Source organism: Echinops telfairi, unplaced genomic scaffold, assembly GCF_000313985.2.
Source record: "Echinops telfairi isolate 266 unplaced genomic scaffold, ASM31398v2 ScPeMD7_9;HRSCAF=40, whole genome shotgun sequence".
NCBI lineage: Eukaryota > Metazoa > Chordata > Mammalia > Afrosoricida > Tenrecidae > Echinops > Echinops telfairi.
Window position 1 is genome coordinate 81,827,002 of NW_022103906.1, and position 17,794 is coordinate 81,844,795.

The following is a 17,794-nucleotide window of genomic DNA, read 5'->3' on the forward strand; positions in this document are numbered from 1 at the left end:
ATGTCAAATGTTTGTTTATTCAAAGGTGTGTGTCTGAGTGTTATTGTTCACTTCATCGCCTTGTCTATTGTTTGACTGAAAATTCAGTAGGGAAGGAGGAGAAGAGAATTCGGTTCCAGACTTGACGTGTGACTGAGCACATGGGTCTCTGGGTTCTACAGTCTCTATTTGACTAGTAAGCATAGCCTTTTTATGATTTTGAATCTTGATCCACATTTTCCTCCCACTTAATAGAGGACCTTCTAAAATGATCCCTTTCAGAACAGTTGCTAGTGGCCATTGGCCACCACCTAGTAATTCTAATGTCGGGATCTGGAGACTGAGGTATACTGATGTCTGTGGATTCGTCAGTTCCCTGGATGAATTCTTTGCCTGTGCCTTTTCGATTTACATCCCTCTTCTTTTCTCTGGACAAGGAGAGACCAATACCTGTGCCTTACATGGCTGCTCATGAGCGTCCAGGGATCTAGTCACGATTCCTCGATGTAAGATGTGGAACCTTGTGTGGGCTTTGTTAATCCAATTGATCTTGGATGTCCCCAAGAACACCCAGGCCCTGCAAATCATTCCCTCAAGGTATTTGGTTATGTCTAAAAAGTTTTCATAACTTTGATCCCTATATATCCCACCAAATTTATGAATATATTTGCAACCAATGTAAATACTCATGTATAAATATCCTTTGTCAAACCTTCATGCATGTACTTCCACAATCCCTCCCATACTGCTTCCTTCCCATGTCTTTCCAAGCATCAACTCATAGATCACCATTACTGCACGGTTGTTTATAGAGCAGTATATACCTATGCTGCCTTTAACTTTTAGGCTTCTTCCAATGTCTTCCTCTATCTCTTTTTGCCAACTTTATTTTTTTATTCTGCATTGCCTTTCCTATTGTATTTTCCCTTCAACCAAGTTAACAGGTTTCTACTCTCTAGTTTGTGACTTTCCTTCCTCAGGTAACTATTAAATACTATTTCTTTTTCTTTTTCTTGATTTTTTTACATCAGTGTTCTCATATATTTGTCCCTCTGCGATTGACTAATTTCACTTAGCAATGATGTCATCTGGGTTTGTTTATCTTGAGATGTTTCAGACTTTTTTTCTTCTTTAATGGTGCATGTATTCCAAAAGTCAAAGACTTTTTATTCATTTTTTATTGATGAGCATTTAGATTGTTTACATCATTTTGCTACTAGTGCTGCTTTGAACATTGGTGTGAATGTTTAGGTTGCATCTCTTATTTCTCTAGGATATATACCAAGCAGAAGGATTTCTGAACAAATCCCACCTGGAAGAAGCACATCAACCCATGTATCATGAGATGTTGACAGGAGCAGGTATCAGGCAACAGTAGACCCAAAACAATCAACCATTTTGATTAGAATGGAGACACAAATCCCATCTGTAGACAATTGGACATCCCCTCACAGAAGGGTCATGAGAAAGGGACGAGCCAGCCAGGATGCAGTATAGCACCAATGAAGCACACAACATTCCTCTAGTTCTTTAATGCTTCCTCCTTCCCCACTATCATGACCCCAGTTCTACTTTATAAACCTGGATGGACCAGAGCATGTACACGAGTACAGATAAGAGCTATCAACACACAGGATCAAGGACAGATAAGCCCCTCAAGCACAATAATGAGAGGAGTAATACCATGAGGGTAGGGGGAAGGTGCAAGGAGAAGGGGGAGAAAAAGGGAATTAATCACAATGATCAATGTACAATGCCCCCCCCCCATCTCCAGGGGACCAAACAACAGAAACATGGGTGAAGAGAATCAGAAGATAGCATAAGATATGAAGATAATAATAATTTACAATTTATCAAGGGGTCATGAGGGTGAGAGGGTGGGGGAGGGAGGAAAAAAAGAGGAGCTGATACCAAGGACTCAAGTAGAAAGAAAATGTTTGGGAAATGATGATGGTAACCTATGTACAAATATTCTTGATACGATTGATGTGTGGATTGTTATAAGGGTGGTAAGGGCCCCCAGTAACATGATTTATTAAAATGAAATAAATAAATAGAAAGGAGGATTGCTGCGTCATACGATATTTCTATTGCCAACCTTTCTGAGGACGCACCATACCGTGGTCCACAAGGAGCACACTATTCTGAAGGCCCTCTAGCCACCTATGAGACCTCCATTCTCTCAGCACCCTTGCCAGTGCTTGTTATTCTCTGGTTTGGGGGCATTGCTATTAATGCTGGGGTGAGATGATACCTCATTGTTGGGTTGATTTGCATCTTTCAAATGGCTAATTGCAATTATTTCTAACATTTCTCCATATATTTAGTGGCCACCTGAATGTCTTCTTGGTGAACTGTCTGTTCATGTACTCTGCCCATTTTGGAATTGGGTTGCCTTTTTCTTATTTAAGTATTGAAATAGTTAAATTAGTTCATTGTTCCATATGTCATATCCAAATCCTCCCCATTTCTACTCCCAGCCCCACCCTAGTCTATGGGTTCTCTTTTTAGTTTTATTCTTTTGGTAAATTCCTTTGATGCGCATGAATGTCTAAATTTTGTAAAGTTCCAGTCATCTTGTTCTCTGTTTCTGTGTTTTCAATTATATATAATAGTATATTTGTGGCCCTGATCCTTCAAGAGCCCTAGTGGCATAATGTTTGCATGTTAGGCTGATAACAGCAAAGTCAAGAGTTCAAAACCATCAGCCACCCTGCGGGAGAAAGATGGGGCTTTCTACTCCCATGGAATACAGTCTTCTAAATACACAGGGACAGCTCATCACTGTCCTATAAGATTTTTATGAGATTGTATTGACTCAATGTCTCATCACTGAATGAATGAGTGAGTGAGTGAGTGAGTGAGTGAGTGAGTGAGTGATGAGTGAGTGAATGAGGTTGGTACTTATTTTTTCATTGATAATCTTTATAATCCTAGAGTTTGCATTGGGTCTTGAATCCATCTTTCATTCTTCTGCAAATGAATATCCAAGTTTGTCACTACCATTATAAGATATTTTTTCTTCCCCATTTCATGTGTTTCAGCCTTTTGATAAAGTTCAGCTATCTGTAGGTGAATGGATTCATGTCTGGGGTTCATTTCTGTTTCATTGGTTTATATATCTGTTGACGTATCCGCACCAGGCTATTTTGAGTACTGTTGCTGGGTACTAAGCTTTGAGAATGGAAACTGAGATCCATGACCATGTAGAAGTTCCCTTGTACCTGCCACTCCAGCCCATTTCCCTCCTTCTTACATCAGTACTTACCTTATTTTTCTAAGGCTGCCATAATTCAGCTCCCAGAAAGCAGTGGCTTTAGAGAACAGGAATGTGCCATCTCACAGTTTGGGGGCGAAATGTCCAATTCAGGTCATTGGCTCGAGGGCAGGTTTTCTTTCGTGTCTATAACTCTGGAAATTCCTTGGTCTTCCTTGCTTTCCTTTGGGTTCAATCTCCCCCCTGCACATGTCTCTGTTCAATTCTGTTCTTTTATAAACTATTTCTCAGAAATTATTAGATTTAGGATCCGCCCTTCTTGAATTATGTGACTCATGGAAATGAAGGAAAACTGGAAGTGATCAACTTACAGGTTGACATCCTGAAATGAGAGACTTAGAAGAGACTTGGTGAGTCCTTTCAGGAGCCTGAGAGAATGAATTGTTGGTGAAACTTCCAAGAGAGACACGCTCAAAACAGCATGGTTGGCTGCCAGTTTTTGAGCTTAGTGCTGCTGTTTCTCACATCATAAGCACAAGATTTAGTTGTTATGCAACATATAAACTGCTGCAAGAGGGATATTAAGTTTCTAGCAGTATTTTGATTTATAATTTTCCCCATTCTAGTTATGGCTCCAGTTCACTCAATTCTTTAAAACGTTATTCTGTCCTAGTATCACTTTCTTGACCATGATTGAACCTGTTCAAATCCCTAAATGTAACATAACAACAGCAACAAAACCTACCTATTTCCAAACTGATTATAATTATTAGTACAGTGTTAGGACCTTTGTACCTATTTTGGAGCGCTACAATTAAAACCCTTAGACCCACATACTATTAGGATCACAATAAACATGCTGCTATTGTGTCAGTGCTGACTCATAACAAACTCCTGTGTGTTCTGGAAACTGGGGTAACAGGCCCCGACTTTCTCCCATGGAGCTGCTGGTGATTCTAAACTGCTGACCAGGCAGGTCGCAGTCCAACTTGTAACCATTACACCACTGGGATTATCATAGTCATTCCATAAAGAGGTTGTTAAATCAATTTCTGAATTCCACTTTTGAGAACTAGATTGTATGAATTTAGACAAAATTCTATGTGAACTAAAAGTCACATCTATTTTCCATCAGTATTATGGCAGCTGACACACATTGAGGTGCCAACTTATAGTGGGATTGTTTGCTCTCCGTGGGGACCCTGTGAGGAAGGAAGGCCCACTTTTGAGTGTCTGGTGGATGAGTTTCCTTGTTCATCTTCACTTTGCTACATATAGTATTTCTTTGGCTTATCATGCCCTTCCTTGACTTTTCCCACCAGTAAACTTATGTCTTTCAATGTCCAGACCATATATCATTGCCCTAGTGAAGTTTTCCAGAACTCACATCCTTATTTTCATTAGGGTTTTTTAAATATCTACATGTAAAAATTAACATATATATATATATATATATATATATATATCCAAATTATTCTGGGAATACAGTGAACCCTCGCCACTTCGCGCTTCGACTTCCGCGGCTTCACTCTATCGCGGTTTTTGTGTAACAGCACCCACTGCCTACACCCGCTCCTTCAGAGGAAAAAGACGGCGACCCACCTGTAGAGTACATCCCTTAGTCATTTCATAGGCTATTGATTACAGTATTTGTAAGAACTATGTATAATAATACTGTATGTGAAATATGTAATACTGTAAACTAGATGCCATAAATAATATAATAAGTAATAAATGATCATTGTAACGTCCAAAATGTTTTACTGTATTTTCCCTTTTTCGTTTAATAAATTGGGTAATACGAGTGTAATGGTGACTAAAGGGTGTTTTTTCATGTCCTCTATGCTCTGACTACGAAAATATTTTATTTACAAATAAGGAATCCTACTTCGCGGAATTTCACTTATCACGGTAGGGTCTAGAACCGATGAACCGCGATAAACGAGGGTTCACTGTGTAAGGTTTATGCAATCTGTCCACCTGTGACCACTGTGAACTGGACTTGCATGTTGCTTTCCCATTGCCTCACAGAGATGCATGCTGTGAGCATCACTCCCTAGCTTTCTCCACTCCCGCCTGGAAGAACTAGGAGGTAACAGGTAAGCTTATTCTTTGATCCTTAAATGTAAAATGTGGTCTGAAGATATTTGGGTTATTACTTTGTGTACCCCAAGCCTGAGACTCATCTTTGGTAGCCCTTGGCCCTCGGCAGGACTCCGGTTCATTTCTGTTTGTCTCCTCAGCTCTCCTGTCATCTCCTCAAGGCTAAAGGAGATGCGTCATATCCCCCTCCATTTCCCAATGCTGAGGCTGGCACGTAGCCCAGGAGAGGTACTCCGTTTCAAGTTGTTCCTTCAATGAATCAGTGGAATGAACAGCCGCCTGGCGGACGGCTTCCTCCTCTTCTTAGGGGCAGAGATATGTATGTATTTGTGATTGAGGAGAATTAAAGGAGGTCCAGTGAAGGAAAGCAATAAATACGTTTCTCACTCTTTAGAACAGGTGCTCTAGTCTTTTGAAAACCTTTCCCGCAGTGGAGGGGAGACATAGAAGCTTGGTGCAGGAACATTCCAGCAACTCTTTTCAATCTTAGGGGTGGCACGGCTTTGTCGTGGGATCCATCTTTTCCTGTCTTTACCTCATTAGAGTACCTGAGGTACTTCAGTGTGTCTCTCCCAGACACTTGACCTTTCACTGGTGATCATTTCATGGAGCCCGGTGATCTAGTGGTGACCAGTTGGGCAGCTCACACGAGGCCAGCAGTTTGAAACCACCGGTCGCTCCATGGGGGAAAGGCAAGGCTTTCTATCTGGTACAGAGTTACATTCTCAGAAACCCACAGGGAGTTCTATCTCGCCCGATAGGGTTGCTATGTGCTGGTACTGACTGGATGATGGTCAATTTTTGTTTCTTCTTCTTTGTTTTTTTTTAAGATTGGTCACTTCAGGAAAATAATAAGGAAACAGAACAAATAGGTGAACATTTCAAAAGCTGAAATATTGCAATCACATTCTGGATTCCATTCTTCTTGTCTTTGTTCTAATGTGGTAACAGCCCAAGGGCGATAGCATGGCCCCAAAGTATCTTTGAAACCAACCCAGCAACTATGAGCTGAGGAAATGTGGGCAACCTACATCACCTTTCTGACCTTGGCTTTGTCATTTACAAGCAGGGATCCTGATTTTTATTGCTCAGTGTGGCTGTGAGCGTCATATGAGATGATGCATGTGCCTTCTCAACCCACCGCGTGTAATGGGATCACAATACACGCCAGGGTAGTTAAGACATTGTTTAGAAATATATCAGAACTGTCATATTTATTAAGGGAATGGTGACCTTCTAAGGAGTACCTGGCTGATATGGCACATGTATACTACTGCCTTCAACAGTGTGCTGGGCCTCATAAGGATTGCCACAGCAGAGCCCAGTGAAGTGACACCTGGGAAAATCTCCACCTGCTTCTTGTTGGACCTCAAGAAGTCTGATCTTCTTAGAATATTTGCCTACTTGCTATGAGTTAAGATTGGTCTACTTTTGAACAGTAAAATCTAGCACTTAGGATGTTCCGTAGAATTTGCTGCAGGTTCTGAAAGCAATTCCCTAAGAGGTGATAAGTATACACTTTCTTCAAAGGCAGAGGTAGCCTTGTGAAAATCATTGAGAGGTAATGTTACACTTGGGAAGCACCTCTTTGGATGGTGGGATGGTTTTCAGTATTTGACCATTTAACTTCTCCCAAAAAGGAAACGGTGGTTCCGTGGTCGAATTCCTGCCTTTCTTGAGGAAGAATCAGGAGCTTGGTTTTCTGATCAATGCCCCTCGTGAACAGGCATCACCTATGTGTCAATGGAGACTTGCATGTTGCTCTCATGCTGACCAATTTCAGTGGAGCTTCCAGACTAAGACCACCGAGGAAGCAAGGCACAGAGATCCATTTTTGAAAAGCAGCCAATGAAAAACCTTAGGATCGCCATGTTCAAATCTTCAATTAAGTGTAGAGATAGTTCAGAATCAGGCACGGGGAGCCTAATGGCAGATAACCCTATTTTCACAAAATGAAAGGCAGGCTGTGTGGCTTTCTCCTCCTTATTGATGTACTGCTTTGGGCTGTTGACCTCAAGGTGAGTAGTTAAAACCATCAGCTGGTCCATGAGACAAAAATGAGACTTTCTAGTCCTGGAAAAAGTTATAGTCTGGGAAACGGGCTGGGGCAGTTCTGTCTGTCCTATAGGGTCGTGCTGAGTCAGGCTGGATTTAAAGGCAATGCAATTGGTTTCGATTTCTATTCTTCAGCTGACTTCCCCATCCACGTGTCTTTCTTAACTGGGAATGTTTCTGTGGCTCAGGTCACTGTTATGTGGCTAAAAGAACAGCCTGAGCTGTTGAAGGAACCCTTTGTTTCAGTCCTTTCTTTTTTTTTTTAACATTTTGTGTTTTGAATTGACAGGGCAAATTGGTTTCACATTTTTAAGTTTACATACATGTTGTAACTGAAATCTCCTCAGATAGATACCCCACATTTTCCCTGCCTTCCCTGCTCCTGTGTGTCCATCTTTCCTGCCCCTTCTTGCCCGCTGACCTTTGTTTTTTGGCACCTGGTCTCCTAGGATCAACTGTCCTGAGGCAGGCATTCCTCTTAGGTATTGTTATTTACTGTACAAGCCTGTCTATTGTTTGGCTGAAAGGTGATTGCTAGGAATGAGTTCAATTAGTGTCTGTCAGACCAGCAAGTCTGGTCTTTTTTTACAATAATGCATTTTTTTCTGGATTTTCCTTCTACCCCTTTCCCTGAAAATAAGACAGTGTCTTATATTAAGTTTTGCTCCCAAAGATGCGCTAGGTCTTATTTTCAGGGATGTCTGATTTTTCCTTGAAGAAAAATACGGTACACATTTATTGTTGACCAAAAAAAAGGAAATGTATTACCTGTATACAGTACGGGTGGTAGTTGTCATCACAAACCAGCATAACCAGTCAAACTGAATCCTACAGTATCAAGAATTTCTTGTTACTCTGGCCCCGTGCGACTCACTGTCTAATTGTGAGTCAGACTCTGTCAGGGCAGAGCGAACAGCAGGCAGCAGCTTGTCCTGGCAGTGGGGCAGGTTCTCTGATAAAAAGAGACCTTGCACTTCCTGTCTGCTCTGCCTGTGCTGTGGCCAACAGTGAGCTGCGTGGCGGCGCCCACCACTACGATCCAGAGTCCAGAGTTACGGTAGCTTTGGAGGGGCCTTATTAATTGGGAGGCCTTATTTTTGGGGGGGTCTTATTTTTGGGGGGTTGGCTGATATTTCAACAAGAGGCAAAACTGTAAGTAGGTCTTATTTTCGGGGGATGTCTTGCTTTCAGGGAAACATGGTACTTAGTCAACCTACTTAGTCAATTGATCTTAGTCAATGTTCATCAAAGTAAGACGTAGAATATATATATATAGTACCCCATCCCCCAAATAAACAAAAAAAGAAAAGAAAAAAGCTCCGTTGGGCAGAGCTTTCATAGTACACATTTTCCCCACTGGGGGAGCATCAAGCAACTCACTCTAAGTTAGTGTATCCAGTGGTGTCTCCTGGGAAGTGTCACCTGGTGTCACTCTGGTCACAGTGAATTTTTTCATAAAAACAGTTTCACTCGAAACTTGGTTTTTTGTTGTTGTTTTTTGTGATGGCTGATGTAAGAGAACAGCCTGCCAGTGTGCAACTCTGAAATTATTTTTCCTGCTCAGGAAAAATTCCACAGAAACTGTGATATGTGGAAAAAACAAGTGTATAAGTGGTTTTCTTATTTCAAAAAAGGTTGAAATTGATGACAAACCTCATTCTGAATGTCACTCAACTTCTGGAATGGACAAAAAATGTTGCCTCGTACTGCACTGAAATGTTCCACTAAGTCAGACTGTTTAACAAGTTTTCTATATCAAGGTTCTGAAAAGATAGCTGTAGCAATGTGTGACCAAAAAAGGGCCTGATTGAGGCCGAAGGGGGACTGCTTTTGCCACCACAACAATGCACCTGCTCATGCAGCCATTCCAGTGCACCAGTTTTGGCCAGAAACAGCATGCCTCTCTTGCCCCACGCACCTGACTCACCTGATCTCACCCCAGACAGCTTCCTGAATGAAGAGCGACATGGAAGGACAGCGATTTGACAACAAAGGAGAGATGAAGAAAAAACCGAAGTGCTGTCAGCCATGCAAACAGATGAGTTTGAAAAATGTTTCCCAGACTGGGACCGCAGATTTGACGAATACGTGAACTATAATGGAGTGTACTTTGATGGTGATCGGTTGTTTTGTAAAAAAATATTTTTTTAAATTTCTGTTTTTTCAGGTACACCTCGGGTGTACACACACACACATCTAGTCAAATATATATATATATGTATATATACGCACTCATATAAGTAGAATGTAGAATACAAATATATATGACTATGTTACCCCAATTGACATGAGACTTTGGTCCTAAGCCATCAAGACCAGTAATTCAGTTCCTGAAAGTCTATGGGTATAGCTAAAATGTTACATACATTTGCTCCCTGGTAACCTCTGGATACATCTGCAACATGTACAAAACCATGTAGAAGTATCCTCTGCCAAACCTATTTATGCTCATGGATGTATGCTATATGCCTTTCATACCTCCTGAGCTTGCCTATCAACCTACATATTCACCCGTCAATTATTGCTTATTACTACTGTTCTCGCAGGATTGCTCATGTAATAGTATTATTCATTGTTGCCTTGTATCCAACATACCTTTAAACGTCTTTGCCTTGGTCATTTTAAGTGGACTTACTCCTCATTGTGAATTGCCCTCACCTAACTTAATGCTTGTCTACTATTTAGTCAATACCTTTTTCTCTCCTTTCCACCCAAGGTATCCATCAAAGAATGTGTGTTTCTATGTGAAAATCTTTCCTTGACTATCTTATTTTTTTAATAATAGTGACCTCATACCATATTTGTATTTTTGTGATTTACTTATTTCCTTCAGTGTGTCAGTCTGGGTAGACTAGAGAAACAAATTTGTAGACAATCATATGTGTATAAGAAAGAGTTTTGTATAAAAGAGCAATTGTGTATTGAGAAAACATCCCAGCCCAGTCCAGATCAAGTCCATGAATCTGGTATTAGCCCATATGCTCAATACTAGTCCATAAATTTCTCTTCAGACTCATACAACACATGCAGTGACACCAAATGCAGGAAGATCACAGATCAGTGGGTGGAAAGTCTTGTGGATCCAGTGGTAGTAGAAACATCTCAGCGCTGGTGCGGATCTCCATGTGGCTCCTCCAATCCCAAGGCTCTGGCTCCATCAGTGTAGCTCTATCTGTCTTGTCAACAGTAACGTCTCGCAGTGCCTCCAAAATGAGGTCATCGAGCTGCGACCTGATTGACAGACTAGACTCTGCCCCTTCACTCTTAATAGTCTCAACTTGACATCAGATTATGTAACTGCCACACTTAGTATAATATCCTCCAGATTCATCCATGTTATAAAGTGCTATGAGATTTCATCATTATTCTTTAGCCTTATATAGTATTCCACCGTGTGACTGTACCATAGGTGATGTATCCATTCACCTGTTTTGGGGCACTTAGGTTGTATATGTCTTTTGCTCTTGTGAATAATGCTGCGGTGAACATGGATGTGCATAGATCTAGTGCATAGACCCCTGCTCTGATTTCTCTAGAATATATACCTTGTAGTGAGACAGTTTGATCAGATGGTATCTCTATTTTTAATTTCTCAAGGAAATGGCATGAAGTTTTCCACAATGGGTGAACTTTTTGCTGTCCCTCCAGCGTCACTGCGTTCCCTCTTGCTGTCAGAGCCAGCAGCCTTGGGAGGGACTGGAGGACTGGAGGCAGGACTCCCTGTTCTCTCCAACAGATGGTGCTTCCAGAGAAACAGGTGGTATCCAGGGAAATGCACCTCCCTCCCTTCTCCTGAATCTTGCTTTTGAACCAACTACCTGGAGCTTTCCTTGCCTTCTCAGCAAAACTTAGCGAGGTTGGGCCAGAAAACCCAAGCCAAGGATAGAGGGCCAGATGGCAAAACCCAAGTCTACTGCAGTTAAAATGAAGGCACGTCAATTTTCTCGAGAAGACTTCCATAAGGAGCCCTGGTACGCAGTTTAAAGCAAGTGAACCCCAGGTGAACTGCAGAGACATTTATTTTTACGGACGGAAAGTTCTTTGGGCAGGATCAAAGTTGCTATAAATACAGTTTGCTTATTTCTGAAAGTGTCCGGACTCTTTCCTTCAGACTCCAAAGGCTTGGGACTCCTGCTGTAATTCTTAACAACAAGCCTGGAACCTGGCCTCTCCAGACAGCAAAGAGAAAATGATAACCTTTCGGAATGAATAAACGAATGAGGGAATGTATAAATGCAAACATACATGCACACCTATAAGAATAACAAGGTCCCAGATGACAGCTAAAACTCTGTGCAGACAATAATCCCAGATTCAAGCCTATAGCTCTCCCTTAGAGGGACACTATATATGTAAATAGAGCCATCACATTTGGAATGTCAGGCCTCAGAGGGTTCCTCTGAAGCTTACAAAGGCCACTTCACATTTCACCATGAAATTCCAGAACCTGACAGCTCTCTTAACACAGTGATGGTGTGGAATAAAAACTTTAAAAATTAGGCTGTTTGAAAGTAAACTATATATTGTCCAGAGGAAACATTCGAATTTATCAACTTCACATCTATCAGTATGTGACGCCATGGTGCAGCAGTGAGTTAAGATGTCAACATGACCTTTAGGCACACAGATGAAAGATCAACAGCCCCTCTCACCCCCACCCCATTTAGTTTTGTGGCAGTCAAGGCTGAACTTTAGGACCTGCACTGGCCAAGATTCATGCCATTCAACCCTTCACTTCCAAACGAGGACTTCCAGTGAACTAGTTGGCATGGACTAGATTCTGACTCATGAGACCCCATGAGTTGTGTGGTAGACCAGCGCTCCATCGGGCTTTCATGGATATGATGATTCAGAAGCAGATCAATAGGCCTTTCTGCTGAGGCTCCTCTGGGCACATTCAAACCACCTTTGATTTTGTAATTGGGTGCTTAACCACTCGTACAACCGCAGGATTCTAGGCGGAATTTTAATGCCACCTCCTCACTCTTAAGATTGTCTTCAGGCATATTTTAATGAAGGACATATGCACTCAATGAAGTCTGGGTGAGTAACCCAAGCAAACAGCATTCATATGTGACCTCCAGGAATAAAAGGCATTGGATTCTGCTGTGTCTTGTGCCCAGTGTGGTCACTTGCTGTGTATAGTAGCTGTGTCTGAGTCTTTAGAAGTGTTGACAAGACAAGACACACTCACATTAGCTCTCAAGGCCTTCAGAGTATACACTTCACCCATGAAGAAGACCAGGCAGCCCCCATTGATGTGTCGTGACACTGCAACCATCACAAACCTGCCTGTAAGCCTCCCCTCAACTGTGGGCATCTGTTCGCCCCAAAGCTGGCAGTGAGAGCTAGAGTTTGTGCCAACATTCACAGGCTCCCTGATAGGAACTGGCAGACATTGCCTGGGTGGGAGTAGGGCTAGTTGACCTCCAAGTTTCCTTCGAATCTCAAGATCCTGTGACAGACTTTCGATGACATGACACCAATATTCTGCGATACCGAGCTCTCATTCCCTTCTCACCATACAGCTATCACCCCAAAGCTTGTCTTTGTCCTTCCAGTTTGTTTCAGGAATCGGATTCAAAATGGGATACAGAAATGTGATCACCAGGCCTTATACCATGCCAAGTATCATAAGTGTGTACATTAGGCTGTAAATAAAGATCTCAATTTTACAAACACTCAGCAGGATAGTTATTCTTATTCCCTATTGTACAAGTCTTAAAGTAGTTAGATAACTCAGCCAGAGTCATCCAGCTTTTCAGTACTAAGCCAGATTTTGAAAATATATCATCTGACTTGAAAGCCAGCAGGCGCCACATTGCACTTACACTAGGCGCCAGGTCACCATCTCCATAAAAAAATGTGTTTTTAAAGACATTTACAGTCAATTTGCCCCTGTCGTGTGTGTGTCTCAGTGGAATGTGCACCTCAGACTTTTCTGTGGCAGATCATTGGGAGGTTTCCAGGCTTCCTTCCAAGGCCCTTCTGAAAAGGTGTTAACCCTCTACTCAACCCAGGGACTTACCACCACCGCCAGGACCATTAAGACCTAGCAGAAGGGGTGAGGGATCCAGACAGGATGGAGGGCAAGAACTTCTGAAACTTCCGTACCTGGCTTTCTGTTAAATACTTCAAGTTGGTCAATTTAGGTCAAGTACTTTTCAGCCACCCTCATAAAGTATTTTTTTGTTGTTGTTCTATTTAACCGATTTGACCCTAGATACAACCTCACTGACTTGGAAATGACGTAGGCACTGCGAACCGGAGCCTTCTACGCTGGGGCCTCGTTCCATCAGAGGGCAATGCCTGCCTGGTAGATCGTCTTTGAAATGATACGTGGCTTGGTCCCCTCAAGAAAGTTCTGTTTTAAGCGCTCCGGTTGGAGCCAATTCTTCCCTAAAGGGGATGCTCATTTCCATCAGCAGATACATGCCCCCTGTGATGGGCTTGTGTGGACTGGCAGCCACAGGCAAGAGGTGTCTCATTGGAGACCATCCTTTTTGTTTCAGCAGACAATGGACTCTGTTTAGTAGAGACCACTGTAAAGGCAGCATACCATTGCGCTGTGCTGTTGGAATGAGTCTGCATATAAATGAGAGTGCTGGGAACCAGAGAAGCAATAAGTCAGCAATGACATGATGGGAGGTTATTCAAAGAGGTACTAGTAAAAACCTGCACCGAGGCTGAGAGCTTGGAGCATCTGTGGATTAGCGAGGGTCTGGCGGCATCGTCCAGACTCCAGGTCTACTGCTGCCCAGCTGGGTTACTGGACGTCTCACTTAAAGCCTGCTTTTCCTCACTTTGTTCGGCATAAAGTGGGGATTTTGCACACTTGCTCTGGAAAATAAAAACTTTGTAGGATGACTGAGAAGATGTGTCAGGAAAGCATTGGGAGAAAGTCTGACGATGCTGCAGAAATCTAAAGGTTTATCTTCCTTAATCTTTCAAAGTGACCAGAATTGCTCTTTGGTATTGGGACTTCTCATTGGATGATGGTCGGTCAGTGTTCCCTTCGGCAACAGAAATGCCTTTATGAGAGATTAGTCATTCAACGAATCCAGTGTATCGATTGCGGTGACATTGTCAGATTTAGCATCGTAGGAGTCAGGTTATGATCAGTTACACAGAAAGGCATTAAATCGGAAATCCCTGCATTGAACAACAGCCAAAGTGAGGATGATCATATTTCCCTCTGATCAAATGTTCAGTTGTATCCAGGACATTTCTCTTGTCTGTCCTCAATCAGTGAGACGGGCGTCCCAGGCTGCTTCCGTCCAGTAGCTACATTGTAGCCCCAGAAGGAGAAGACAGGGTAGGGAGATCCCACAGAATATATTAATAGTCATTCCAGGAAGGGAGTTTTTAAATTCACTTCACGTTCATTGTTCAGAGCCCAGTTACAGAGCCCCAACTCAACTGCGCTGCACATATCGAGGCGGGTAAACTGCTGGGTTTTGCTTTCAGTTTTTAAATTTGTGAATTAGGTAACGGTTTAGAGAGCAGAGCCTCCGTTTAATGTTCAACAGTCCGTATGCATGTAGTTTCAACGTGTCCATGGCAATCCTTCCGTGTCCCCTCACTGATCCCACTTCCTCCCTGTGTTCCCTGTTATGTTTTGTTCTGATGATGCCTGATACCTGATCCCTTCAACACCTCGTGATCACACAGGCTGGTGTGCTTCTTCCATGTGGTCTTTGTTGCTTCTGAGCTAGATGGCTGCTTGTTTACCTTCAAGCCTTTAAGACCCCAGACACTATATCTTTTGATAGACGGGCACCATCAGCTTTCTTCGCCACATTTCCTTCCCCCCCCACCCACACACACACATACACCATCATAATCCCAATTATACCTTACAAATCTTGCTAGACCAGAAATTGGTGCATACGCTTTTCAGCGATTGTGTTGGAGAGGTGAGCACACAATGATATGATTTTTTGTTCTTTGAAGCCTGATAACTGATCCCTTTGGCACCTCATGATCACTCAGGCTGGTGTGTTTCTTACATGTGGGCTTTGTTGCTTCTCGCTAGATGGCCTCTTGTTAACCTTCAAGCCTTTAAGACCCCCAAACACTATATCTTTTGATAGCCGGGCACCATCAACTTTCTTCACCACATTTGCTTATGCACCTGCTTTTGTCTTCAGTGATTGCGTCGGGGAGGTGAGCATCATGAAATGCCAGTTTAATAGAACAAAGTGTTCTTGCATTGAGGGAGTGCTTGAGTGGAGACCCAATGTCCATCTGCTACCTTAATACTAAACCTATACATATATGCACATAGATCTATTTCCACATCCTCATATATAAATATATTTACATATGTACATGCCTTTATTTAGACCTCTATAAGTGTCTTTTGCCTCCTGGCTCTTTCCTCTGTTTCCTTTTACTTTCCTCTTGTCCCACTATCATGTTCAGCCTTCATTTGGGTTTCAATAATTCCTCTCGGTTACATCACTTTTGGTCACACCCTCCCAGGCCTCCTATGCCCTCCTCACCACTGATTTGGATCACCTGTTGTTCCCTTTTTCCTGGGTTTATCTTTTCAAAACAGTTAAAAGTGGCAGATCATCTTGTTCCTTGTTTCAGGGTCCTTGGAAAGGGAGTTTTTAGGTCTCAGAGCACAGCTGGAGACAGGGCGGTTGGTTTATGGAAGGGGTTCTTGCTCACTTAGGGTGGCAGGTGGCCGGCCATTAGCCTGGCACTGTGCTCTCCACTGGTCTAATGAGGTGGCACTCACATGCCTCCAGAGATGGAAGTGATGAACTGCAAGAGATGGAGATGCTGAACCACAAGTTGATCCACAAGGACAAAGATGTAACTCTTCATACAGAGTAGGGGCTGTGCATGGGATTTGTCACTTGCTACTGGGTAGGTGAGCCAGTCCTGTGGTCACCAGGAAGGTGTAAGGAAAAAGGGAGAAACTACCCTTTCTGGTCGTCAGCCACCAGGGTGGTTGCGTATGCTGGCTGTGAGCAAGCAAAACAGATCTTGACTGCCCCGCATCACCCATTTGTCACATCCTCTCTGAACACTTTTATCAGCTTCTTCGGCCAATGGTATTCAATCCAATTTTCTATCCTTTTCTCTGAAGCTTAGGGCTCCAGAATGATTGTCGGTATCTGTCTCCTTTGGTTTCCAGTGTGTTTCTTTAGAAGGTTTCTGTAACATGTCTGCCTAGTTGCCATCTTGCCAGAAGTCTCTGCACAGCTATTTTGGTGAGTACGAACTGAGTCCACCCACTTTCTTTTAACTTAGTACATAGTTGGTGGAGGCGGTATGGAGGGAAGTTGGGTGAGGACTGAAGACAGGTAATATATTCATCTATGAACCAAAGGATTGGGGGTTTCAGTCTACCCAAAGATGCCTTGGAATAGTTGTCTTGGACCAAGGACCTGGCAATGTGACTCTTAAAAGCCAATCATTAAATATCCTATAGAAGAATTCTGTTCTACATGCATAGGGTTGTCATAAGTCAGAGTCAATTCCAAGGCCACTGGTTAGTGAATATCAAGGGAAACTTTGCAGCTATAAAAGATACTGTAGACTATAATGTTGCCAGACCAATCTTTACCTCTGTGGTCAAGATTATGTGTCTTTGTGTGTGTTATCAAAGTGAAAAGACACTGAAAGGAACTTATCAACCATCTACAGACCTGCTATATGGATCCACTGTGGTTTTAATTCTGGAAATTGGTGTAGCTTCTCCCATTTATTCAGGGCAAAACTTAAGTTAACCATATTTCCATGCTAATTGCTTCCATGCCATTTTAAGAGCCATGCTATAATCAGCATCACATTGCCTTTGTTTTCTATTGCTAAGGCTAATAGCTTTGGTTAGACATTTTACTATTGATTAGAACTCTTTATTAAAAGCCTAGAATCATTGTATGAAAAGAAAAACTTGTTAAATGCAATCACATATATCTTATGGCCTACCCTCTGACATTTTTATAGTCTGAATCCATCATAAATTGCTGGCATTATTAGTCCCTGCCTTCAATTTCTCAACTTTACAGTGATTCAACGGTAATGTTTGGACCTACATACATTATCTTAGCATTTAGAGAGCTTATCATACGGATAGAAAACACTTGTAATCTTAAAATGGCAGTCTACCTTTAATTACTTTTAAATTCCTTTTCCAAATGAACAACCAAATATGCCCACCAAGGTTTGGAGTTTTCCATCACTAAGACATGGGGGTGTGAAGGTTACCCTTTAATTTTGTTTTCAACAATGCTGTCTTCCCAGAGAATAGGTCTAGCCTTTCTCAGTGAGCTTGATGATTTAAATTCACCACTCTCCACCTCCATTTGCTTACTCACTCAAAAAGTTGAGTGAGTAAAAAAAATTTTTTTGAATGAGTATCAAAAACATTTTAAATGGTAAATGAATCTCTGAATAAAGCTGAACCATAGGTAGGATGTAGAC